Genomic DNA, 12,804 nt, shown 5'->3' on the forward strand with positions numbered 1-12,804 from the left:
GCAGTTTGTGTAGTCATGCTTCTTTACACAGTGATATGTTAGCTAGCGTTAGCCCACCAGGGAAGGGATATTTAGCTAGCTGGCTGGCAAGGATAAGTTAGTTGGTTAGCTAGCATGTCACCACTTAGAAAAGTCTGACTACCTGAACGGTTAGCTTAGCGTTAATTAGCTAGCTAGCTAAATATTGCCTGGTGGGCTAGCTAGTTAGGCAACTTGGTTGGCTAGTTAGCTACATTAGCTAAAGTTAGATCGCTAACAAAAGACTTGTGGGCTCAATGATTTCCCCATACAAAACACAAACTGTTTTGTTCCACGAGGTCATCTGTTGTACATGACTAATCAAATGAAATTAAGCTAGCCCGCAGCTAGTACTTTTCAGACTGGGCTAGTAAGACAATGTGCGAAGCTAGCCAGACACAGCAGTGACATTTTGCCTTTACATACATCGCATGCCACAGATTCAGGACCTGAATGTTACCTGGTCAAGTAGGAATCAAGGTCTACTGGCCAGTGCCCAAAATCCTTATGTATAATCCCAGCATATAAATTCCTTTCAGACGATCTCCCTACCATTGTCGATCCTCCTCAGTGACCTCACGGCTGAGGGTTTTAACTTTCCTCTTGAGAATTAGATGCATAGGTACAGTCACGTAGCTCATAGCAGTTCTTCACCTTTTCAGGCAAATAGTACCCTAGACTGTCCTCATCATCTAGTTGAGCATTAGAGATGATTCCTCCATCCCAGCAGAAATGTCCCATCCACATAATAGCCCAGTCTATTTTACCATTACTATAGTCAAGTCTGTGGGTTATTGTATTTAAATAAATGTTACCATTTTAGTAATCAACCTAGCTAGCTAGTAAAAGTAGCTTTTTGTGTCAGATGGGCATACTGGAAACCCAGTGACAGTACTCAGGTCTGAAGCTTCCATTTTCTGTTGGGAGAGAGAAAAGAGAAATGGCCCTGTATTTAACAGAAAAGGTAGCTCATCCAACATGGCAGAAGAGGAAGATCCAGACTGTTGAGAGACCACTTGTCACATTGTCCAAGGTGGGTTTTGTCTTATGACAAACGAGGCATTTTCTGTCCAGATAAAGATGTTGATACGGCATTGAAAAATACCCACCACTGACTAAATGTCTCTTTGTTTTCCCAGTCGAACAGGAGTGAACCCCTCAGGCCATCCAGTGCATAGACATCATGTGCCGGTGTGAGCTGAGTGCGAGCGTCCAGTTGTGGAGACTACAGCCCATCGAGCCTGTGGACTGACAGGTCAGTAACTCATCAAATATGATACAATATTGTGTAAAACATTTGAATTTGTAGATGCTTTGAAATGGACTTTTAGGTCCCATTCTCCCCATGTTTTAGATGTTACATGCGGAACGTCAGGTTCAACCCCACCAACACCAGTGTATGATCAACGCCACCCTCAGCCAGGTGATCTGCTGGATGTGACATACTTTCTCTCACTCTGGGGGGGATAAGACATCATTTAAACAGCACAGATATAAATTACCACTGTGCCCATGATAAAATGCAATGTGAATTGTGTTTTATTACTTCATGGAAATGTGAGGAGATGCACTAAGACCAGCCTTTGTGATTGAACTTAAGTTGGCTGCTTTGAGCAAAACCTGAACGTAAATAGGCTCCTAGAATAGGTTATATTGTTTGTGTATGATCTTTATTCACTGTTCACTTGCTTTTCAACAATATCAGGTACAAGCAGGGATGACTGGGGCCTTCAGCAAGTAAGACACGGGGGGGGGGGGGGGTAATAAATAATTTGAACATCACAGATTTAAATTCCCAACTGTTCCCATGATGAACTGAACTACATTACTTTAGTTGGCTGCTTTGAACAAAACTTGTATGTAATAAAACCTATTCTGGGAACCTAGTCTGTGTGTATGAACTATGTGAAATATTTTCCCCTGAAAACAGGTACTGACCGGAGGAGCAATATGAGTCTGTCAGAGGTCATCACGTTGGATGGTGATGGAGGCTTTGGTGGTCCACACAATAAAGAAGCAGGTGTCCCTTCCAGTGATGTGGAGCTGACCTTGGACCTGGTGCCGGTAAGGATGGTCTTCACGGAGGCGGTAAGACCCTCCCTCCTTGATAGAGAAATCCTTCGACTTCACTGCCTCTTCAATGGTAAGGTCCGTTGCACCATAGGGACACTTGACTTCCACCACTGGTGTGGTACCCACCAGACCATCCGGTGAGGCACCCAGGATCCCAGACCCCGTGACCCAAAGCCCTGACTCCTGCACATCCATCTCTTAGCAAAGCGTTCCCCAAACTCTGTCCTGGGGACCCCATGGGGTGCACGTTTAGTTTTTTGCCCTGGCACTACACAGCTGATTAAAATCATCAAAGCTTGGTGATTAGTTGATTATTTGAATCAGCTGTGTAGTGCTCTGGCAAAAACCAAAACATGCACCATGTCCTGGGGTCCCCAGGACTGAACTTGGGAAAGCCTGCTGTAGCCATTTTGAATGCCTTGATGCCCTCCTCTTCGTTATCTGTGCCCCACTTTACAGACGACACCCCATCCAACGACTGATCTGAGGACCCTTTTAGCAGCGACTGAGTAACGCGCTTGGCCTTAACCGCTGCTCTGTAATTGCTGGCCGTCAACCTCCCTCTTCTCATGGTGTGCCAGTTGGGGTTGGTGTGGTGTCCAACTGTTGCCTGCCGGCCAGGATGCCTGCACGCCCCAGGTGCCCTTGTTTTTATAACAATGTCCGGTACAGACAGGGATGACGGGGAGGGTAGCGGTTGTTTTGGCTCAGGTTCAAGGAGACTTGCCATTCCACTGTACCTGTCCCAGAGTCAGTTCTTTAGCCACTGAAGATCCTCCTCTGTGGGCTCTCGGGACAGAGAGTTGTAGTCTTCAGCCGGGTACAGGTCCTCCGCTGACTGCACCTGGTTGGGCTTCCTCCACTCCAATTCCACATCTGTACGGCAGATATTGTGAACTGCCAAAATAGGCTGCATGGCTACACTGATGAGCTCCACGGAGGCATTCCCATGTGGTAGAGAGAATCCCCTGGTCACCTATAGAGACCTGCCAACAGGAAGGATGTTAAGTGACACATGCCTTTCAATTCATGAAACTTTGAACACCATGAAATGCATTTGTTGTAAGAAATGTGCTGTATACTGTAAATAAAGTTTGATTTGATTGATGACATGACAGCTTTAGAATATTTCATAACACATTTTCACATGAAGACAAGTGCAGTTTTTCCATAAACTTTTAATTGATAACTTGGGATTTCATCACTTGCCATATCAATCATACAGGGGGAAGGATCCTATAAATCAAGACTGTGTGAATGCATGTACCACTCAGAATAAAAAAAAAGTACTGTGCCTTTGAAAATGTGTCTCTGGTCATGAAACTACAATACAGGCTGGATGTCTAAACAAAGTACATTCTGAATATCAGTAGATTTTTAGATTCATTCTCATCAATGACAACATTCTAGAACTGAGTTATCACTCATCTAAGTCTGGTATCCGGGGTAATCTGGTTAATTAAATAATTGATTAGGTGTCTCTTTCCTTGTAGAATGTTAACAGCTGTATAGAACACCTTGTATTGCTAAGATGCTCAAACTGAACTTAATAGCTACACTCACCGACTCAGGATAAACGTTTATCCCTCATGCTGGCCTTGACCAAAACGGTATGTTACCCTTCACTATAGTTGCACTTCTCCACATGGCCAGACTTCTAGTGGTCTTCTCCCCTTTTTAATGCTCATCCTTGAAAAATGCCATAAGGTCTGAAATAAACACACAAGTGCATACTGCACAAAGAAGTAATACAAAATACATTTTGATCTACTGCTCTGCTAAATAGCTAGCTAAAGTAGTCATTGTCTAGCTAAGACGGAGAAAGGGGACGGAAGAAGTTCCACACATTATTCAATGAATTTCAATACAGCACATGGATCGGCTAGTGTCGGCTAGCGATGATGTGCAGGAGGTCTTCTCTGTTGCTAATTAGTATTTCCCTTTTTCTTTTTACTAAATTGAGGTGAATATATTGCTAAAAGTCACCTTGGCCGAGAGAGAATTACACGGTTATCAAAACGTCACACCAAGGTAAGGCTGCACCAAACAAATACTTAATTTGAAGTGTTTGTAAAATTCACAATGTGAACAAATGAATGGTGGAAAAAAGATTGGAACCATTTCTGTGTTTGACTGCTAGGTTAAATGGTTAGTATGACACATCCACTGTGGCGGACTATGTGACGTAGTACTCCATTTTTGGGGACCACTTTTTGCTCATGAGTGCTACTTTCAGAACTACTGGTAAAAAAAGAATACAAAAGTACAGAAGAATCTCTTTAATGTAAAAGCCAGGCTGTGGTTAGCTGGAGAATCAGGGTGTACTCTAGCCTCGCTCATAAACCTCCACATCCAACTGGAGATAGAGTGCCAATACTTCTGTGTGTGTGTGTGTGTGTGTGTGTGTGTGTGTGTGTGTGTGTGTGTGTGTGTGTGTGTGTGTGTGTGTGTGTGTGTGTGTGTGTGTGTGTGTGTGTGTGTGTGTGTGTGTGTGTGTGCATGTGTGTGCTGTAGGGTCTGATGGGGGTTGACGTGTGTTGCTGTAGGGTCTGATGGGGGTTGACGTGTGTTGCTGTAGGGTCTGATGGTGGTTGACGTGTGTTGCTGTAGGGTCTGTGGGGGTTGCTGTGTTGCTGTAGGGTCTGATGGGGTTGACGTGTGTTGCTGCTGATGGGGGTTGAGGGTTGCTGTAGGGTCTGATGGGGGTTGACGTGTGTTGCTGTAGGGTCTGATGGGGGTTGGTGTGTTGCTGTAGGGTCTGATGGGGGTTGTTGTTGCTGTAGGGTCTGATGGGGGTTGACGTGTGTTGCTGTAGGGTCTGATGGTGGTTGTTGCGTGGGTGTTGCTGTAGGGTCTGATGGGGGTTGACGTGTGTTGCTGTAGGGTCTGATGGGGGTTGACGTGTGTTGCTGTAGGGTCTGATGGGGGACGTCTGATGGGGGTTGATGGGGGTGTGTTGCGTGTGTTGCTGTAGGGTCTGATGGGGGTTGACGTGTGTTGCTGTAGGGTCTGATGGGGTTGACGTGTGTTGCTGTAGGGTCTGATGGTGGTTGACGTGTGTTGCTGTAGGGTCTGATGGTGGTTGACGTGTGTTGCTGTAGGGTCTGATGGTGGTTGCTGTAGGGTCTGATGGGGGTTGTTGCTGTAGGGTCTGATGGTGGTTGTTGCTGTAGGGTCTGTGTGTTGCTGTAGGGTCTGATGGTGGTTGACGTGTTGCTGTAGGGTCTGATGGTGGTTGCTGTAGGGTCTGATGGGGGTTGACGTGTGTTGCTGTAGGGTCTGATGGGGGTTGACGTGTGCTTGGTTCTGATGGGGGTTGAGGTGTTGCTGTAGGGTCTGATGGGGGTTGACGTGTGTTGCTGTAGGGTCTGATGGGGGTTGACGTGTGTTGCTGTAGGGTCTGATGGGGGTTGACGTGTGTTGCTGTAGGGTCTGATGGGGGTTGACGTGTGTTGCTGTAGGGTCTGACGGGGGTTGACGTGTGTTGCTGTAGGGTCTGACGGGGGTTGACGTGTGTTGCTGTAGGGTCTGATCGTGGTTGACCCAGTGTTTCCATCAGGCTGTGCTGTTCTGATATCATTTCTCACCATTGTATTGTACACTGCTCAAAAAAATAAAGGGAACACTTAAACAACACAATGCAACTCCAAGTCAATCACACTTCTGTGAAATCAAACTGTCCACTTAGGAAGCAACACTGATTGACAATAAATTTCACATGCTGTTGTGCAAATGGAATAGACAACAGGTGGCAATTATAGGTAATTAGTAAGACACCCCCAATAAAGGAGTGGTTCTGCAGGTGGTGACCACAGACCACTTCTCAGTCCCTATGCTTCCTGGCTGAGGTTTTGGTCACATTTGAATGCTGGCGGTGCTTTCACTCTAGTGGTAGCACAAGACGGAGTCTACAACCCACACAAGTGGCTCAGGTATTGCAGCTCATCCAGGATGGCACATCAATGCGAGCTGTGGCAAGAAGGTTTGCTGTGTCTGTCAGCGTAGTGTCCAGACCATGGAGGCGCTACCAGGAGACAGGCCAGTACATCAGGAGACGTGGAGGAGGCCGTAGGAGGGCAACAACCCAGCAGCAGGACCGCTACCTCCACCTTTGTGCAAGGAGGAGCAGGAGGAGCACTGCCAGAGTCCTGCAAAATGACCTCCAGCAGGCCACAAATGTGCATGTGTCTGCTCAAACGGTCAGAAACAGACTCCATGAGGGTGGTATGAGGGCCCGATGTCCACAGGTGGGGTTGTGCTTACAGCCCAACCCTGTGCAGGACGTTTGGTATTTGCCAGAGAACACCAAGATTGACAAATTCTCCACTGGCGCCCTGTGCTCTTCACAGATGAAAGCAGGTTCACACTGAGCACGTGACAGACGTGACAGAGTCTGGAGACGCCGTGGAGAACGTTCTGCCTGCAACATCCTCCAACATGACCGGTTTGGCGGTGGGTCAGTCATGGTGTGGGATGGCACTTCCTCCATGTGCTCGCCAGAGGTAGCCTGACTGCCATTAGGTACCGAGATGAGATCCTCAGACCCCTTGTGAGACCATATGCTGGTGCGGTTGGCCCTGGGTTCCTCCTAATGAAAGACAATGCTAGACCTCATGTGGCTGGAGTGTGTCAGCAGTTCCTGCAAGAGGAAGGCATGGATGCTATGGACTGGCCCGCCCGTTCCCCAGACCTGAATCCAATTGAGCACATCTGGGACATCATGTCTCGCTCCATCCACCAACGCCACTTTGCACCACAGACTGTCCAGGAGTTGGCGGATGCTTTAGTCCAGGTCTGGGAGGAGATCCCTCAGGAGACCATCCGCCACCTCATCAGGAGCATGCCCAGGCGTTGTAGGGAGGTCATACAGGCACGTGGAGGCCACACACACTACTGTGCCTCATTTTGACCTGTTTTAAAGACATTACATTGAAGTTGGATCAGCCTGTAGTGGTTTTGAGAAACTAGACTGTGGTTTTCCACTTTAATTTTGAGTGTGACTCCAAATCCAGACCTCCATGGGTTGATACATTTGATTTCCATTGATAATTTTTGTGATTTTGTTTTCAGCACATTCAACCATGTAAAGAAAAAAGTATTTAATAAGAATATTTCATTCATTCAGATCTAGGATGTGTTAATTTAGTGTTCCCTTTGTTTTTTTGAGCAGTGTATTTGTTGTGTATGTACACATCAGATTTAGGTGTCTCAATATTTTATTGTTTGTTGAAGATGGATATAATCCAGTCTGAGTCATTAATATCCCCCCCCCCCGAAATGGAATGGCCCACCCCCCCCCCCCCCACATTTCATTCTAATCGACCATATTTACAGGTCAATTATGCTTCATGATTAGTAACAGCTAGACACAATTTTAATAAGCGCCCATGTCCTGATCTGGAGAAATTCAAAACCATACAAACGTTTAATTGCCTTTTGATTGCACACTGCAAGGTATAATTGAATGGTTTAATGAATAATTGAATAGGTGTGTGGTCTCACACAGTAAGGACCTATAGAACGTCACTCGGATGTGGATGTTGATATATCTGCCGTTATGGAACTATAATCTACATCAGTCACCAGTTAGTGCAGTTGCTCTACTGATCATCTATGTCTGCAAAGCTTGCTGACAAACAAGTCAACCTTTTCATGTAACAGACCTATCATCTCTTCTCTATATCTCTATCTCTTACCTGTGTATCAGACCTGATGTTTATTTTTGTGGTTTTCTAAGCTCTTGTCTATCTCCTGTGTCAGTTGAAGGCAAATAAACTGATTTGTTCATCTCTCTCTCTCTCTCTCTCTCTCTCTCTCTCTCTCTCTCTCTCTCACTCACTCACTCACTCACTCACTCACTCACTCACTCACTCACTCACTCACTCACTCACTCACTCACTCACTCACTCACTCACTCACACCTAGGTGTCAGAGCTAGTTTTGTCCCGCTGTTTTTCTAATGTGTTGTTCTCTCTCCTCTCTCTCCCAGGTATCAGGTGTGTCTCCAGGGGAGAGGGAGAGCCAGGCTCCAGGTCTGCTGTTAGCTCCAGGGGTGAGGTGGGGACAGACACCCATCAACCAGCTCACACCCTGGGAGACTGATGAACCTCCTGCCAAACAACAGCACAGAGACTGTGAACCCATAGGTACTGACACACACACACACACACACACACACACACACACACACACACACACACACACACACACACACACACACACACACACACACACACACACACACACACACACACACACACACACACACACACGTATACACGCGTATAAACACACACACACACACACACACACACACACACACACACACACACACACACACACACACACACACACACACACACACACACGTATACACGCGTATAAACACACACACACACACACACACACACACACACACACACACACACACACACACACACACACACACACACACACACACACACACACACACACACACACACACACACACACGCGTATAAACACACACACACACACACACACGTGTATACACGCGTATAAACACACACACACACACGTGTATACATGCGTGTAAACACACACACACACACACACACACACACACACACACACACACACACACACACACACGTGTATACACGCGTATAAACACACACACACACACACACACACACACACACACACACACACACACACACACACACACACACACACACACACACACACACACACACACACACACACACACACACACACACACACACACACACACACACACGTGTATACACGCGTATAAACACACACCACACAAACACACACACCTGCACGCAATACAAGTTATAGCAATCATAGTCTGTATTATTGTAATATTTTCTGATTTTAAACAAATCATCTCTCTGAGGTGGATATTTCACGAGTATAAATGACAATGACAATAATGGGTTAAATTTAGGAGCTGCAGAAGTTGAGAACCTATAGTAGTAAAGTGAACCCAGAATGGCTGTGCCCTGCAGCAGTCAATTTCCCTCTGTTAAGCTGCTCTGCTGGCCTCTGCCTCCTGCTCACGGAGAATGGATCGAATTTAAGAACAATACACAATGATACAGCCACTGCACTTGCACCATTGGCACCTTCACGATTAATATACTATAGACACTATGAAAGCTGTATCCAACGATGTATTCAAGAAACGCAATGAATATGGTATACTTCCATAACAAATATCCAGTTTCCACGTTGCTAATATTATAGCGAGCAATGCAATGAATACTGTATATTCAAGTAACACTCATTATATACTGTACTGTGTATACATCAATATAAAGTACAATATGTATTGTATGGTATTATAACAATGAATCCATGAATACTGTCCTTCTGTAGCTCAGTTGGTAGAGCATGGCGCTTGTAACGCCAGGGTAGTGGGTTCGATCCCCGGGACCACCCATACGTAGAATGTATGCACACATGACTGTAAGTCGCTTTGGATAAAAGCGTCTGCTAAATGGCATATATTATTATTATATTACTTCTTGAGTAGTCAGTATTTCCATATCCGTCATACTGTAGCTCTATGTTACCTACTCGACAAATGATCTGTTAACTAATTGACGCAGTCTCAATAAAGATTTCAAAAATTAACCTGTCACAGCTAAGACACTGATTGTGGACACACAGAGAAATAATACCTTTTTCATGGAAAATCAGTATTTTAACTCTTGTCAGCTGAGACTGCCAATGTAGGCTTTGCTACTACTAAATATCTCATTTCTCAAAAACATCACTAAGACCTACTTAATGGAAATATATTTTCTGCTGTTTTCTATTTGAGATATGCCTCTGCCATTTCTAAATGTCTAGTTTCTCAAACTAATAAGTAAGTACTCTCTGCTCTTGTCTGTTTGAGAGTCTTTGCCACCACAGTGGTTTTGACCAAAAGCTTTGGCTAGTTTCTGCAACTCATCACTGAGGACAATATTCCTATCGTGTTCCTCTTCTGGAGGTTGGGGTTCAGAGCAGTGCTCTCTGTCCCCAGTGCTCTCTGTCCCCTAAACACCCTGCTGGGAGGGTATAGAGGGACGCACGCACGCACGCACGCACGCACGCACGCACGCACTCACACACACACACACACACACACACACACACACACACACACACACACACACACACACACACACACACACACACACACACACACACACACTGTCCTCAGGAACCCTGCTGTGTGGGGTATAGAGGTGGCTGAATGGTCCGTGAAGCCCTGTGGTATTAGTAATGTGGCCAGACGACTGAGACTTTGCCTACAAGCACGGACTGACACACACACACACACACACACACACACACACACACACACACACACACACACACACACACACACACACACACACACACACACACACACACACACACACACACACACACACACACACACACACACACACACACACACACACACACACACACACACACACACACACACACACACACACACACACACACACAGTCTGGTGGCGTAAGAAACAAACACACACCAGCCTCAACCACAGAGTGAGATGTCACCAATGCTGCTGCATATGGCACTCAAACCAAGCGTGTGTGTGTGTGTGTGTGTGTGTGTGTGTGTGTGTGTGTGTGTGTGTGTGTGTGTGTGTGTGTGTGTGTGTGTGTGTGTGTGTGTGTGTGTGTGTGTGTGTGTGTGTGTGTGTGTGTGTGTGTGTGTGTGTGTGTGTGTGTGTGTGTGTGTGTGTGTGTGTGAACGTCTGGCATCCACAATGAAACTAGCTCCGCACTTCAGTGAACTGAGTCGCGAGAAACTTCCCCACCAACTGCCAGAGTGAATCAATGGTTTGAATAGGAACTTCTCTGCAGTTGGTTGTTTTTAAAGAAGTTTCTGTCTGAAAAAGTTAACTTTTCGCTTGTGAGAAAGAAGGGCTTTGATTTCTGAAGCGTTGCCTCAGTCGGTATGTTAACAATTAGAGGTTGATTGAGCAATTCACCAAATTGAAATAGAATTCTTATAAAAGGACCAAGGAGCACTTACGAAACAACCAATATTTAATGCTCACACATTTAAATGATGGGGTACAAGAGAGCAATCAGGAGAAGGGATCCATTTAATGTTAATGCAATTACATTTCCCTTCTTAAACCTTTCATTAGCTCTGCCGCAAGAGGACTCGCAAATGTGAGTGCATGTTAGCCATCGCTAATGAGTTCAGTCTTGTCACTTCATTATATATTTTAGTCCAAAGACTGATTGTAGTTCAGAAAATGTACAGGAACGCTTTAATAACTCAAGATGGAGAACAGGGAGGAGAAGATACGTATCAGGCTGTAATCAATTCTGGCACCTCGTTGAAATCCTACTACTCAGGCCAAAACTATAGGGGCATAATAATATTATATCGGATTTCTCTCTCTCTCTCTGGTTTTAATCAAGTTTAGGGCTCAAGTTGAGAACAGTAGGAATAAAGTGGTATAGTGCTGAGATAGTTGGCCCGAGGATGGATGACCATAATGTACTGAGATGTTCTCTTCTTCCAGTCTAGCACATTCTCGCTCTCATATGCGTCAGAGTAGAAAATACTGTAAATACATACTTTGCTAGCTACATGGTAAACGGAGCTCATCACTAATACCATGGACTGAATGTGTTCCCTGTAGGCATACTGTGTATATACACAGAGTGTACACATAATTTAGGACATGTTCCTAATAACATGTTGAGTTGCAGCCTCAATTCGCCAGGGCATGGTGTTGAAGGCGTTCCACATGGATGCTGACCCATGTTGACTCAAAACACCAGTCTCAACGTCTCAACGAGTGTGGTTTGTTCCAGTGAAGAGGCGACTCTGGGATGCTGGTCTTCTAGACAGAGTTTCTCTTTCCAGTGTCTGTGTTCTTTTGCCCATCTTAATCTTTTCTTTTTATTGGCCAGCCTGAGATGGGGCTTTTTCTTTGCAACTCTGCCTAGAAGGCCAGCATCCTGGAGTCGCCTCTTCACTGTTGACGTTGAGACTGGTGTTTTGCAGGTACTATTTAATGAAGCTGCCAGTTGAGGACTTGTGAAGCGTCTGTTTCTCAAACTAGACACTAATGTACTTGTCTTGCTCAGTTGTTCACCGGGGCCTCCCACTCCTCTTTCTATTCTGGTTAGTGACAGTTTGCTCTGTTCTGTGAAGGGAGTAGTAGACAGCGTTGTACGAGATCTTCAGTTTCTTGGCAATTTCTCTCATGGAATAGTCTTCATTTCTCAGAACAAGAATAAACTGACGAGTTTCAAAAGAAAGTTATTTGTTTCTGGCCATTTTGAGCCTGTAATTGAACCCACAAATGCTGATGCTCCAGATACTCAACTAGTCTAAAGAAGGACAGTTTTATTGCTTCTTTAATCAGAACAGTTTTCAGAGTGCTAAGATAATTGCAAAAGGGTTTTGGATTAGCTAACACAATGTGCCATTGGAACACAGGAGTGATGGTTGCTGATAATGGGACTCTGTATGCCATAATGGGACTCTGTATGCCATAATGGGACTCTGTATGCCAATGTTGATATTCGATAAGAAATCTGCCATTTCCAGCTACAATAGTCATTTACAACATTAACAATGTCTACACTGTATTTCTGATCAATTTGATGTTATTTTAATGTACAATTTTTTCTTCTTTTTTTTCAAAAACAAGGACATTTCTGAGTGACCCCAAAGTT

At 45.1% G+C, this 12,804-nt stretch overlaps 1 protein-coding gene across 5 annotated transcripts in view; it reads left to right on the plus strand.

Moving 5' to 3' along the window:
- The window catches only part of LOC123991008 (kelch-like protein 29), a 351,069-nt gene that overhangs the window by 179,084 nt on the left and 159,181 nt on the right, over window positions 1-12,804 (plus strand). For all 5 annotated transcript variants that reach the window (XM_046292107.1, XM_046292106.1, XM_046292109.1 and 2 more), the window contains one exon: window positions 8,081-8,237. The gene's annotated coding sequence lies outside the window, so the exon portion shown is untranslated. The remainder of the gene's footprint in view (window positions 1-8,080; window positions 8,238-12,804) is intronic.

Source organism: Oncorhynchus gorbuscha, linkage group LG12 (assembly GCF_021184085.1).
Source record: "Oncorhynchus gorbuscha isolate QuinsamMale2020 ecotype Even-year linkage group LG12, OgorEven_v1.0, whole genome shotgun sequence".
Lineage (NCBI taxonomy): Eukaryota > Metazoa > Chordata > Actinopteri > Salmoniformes > Salmonidae > Oncorhynchus > Oncorhynchus gorbuscha.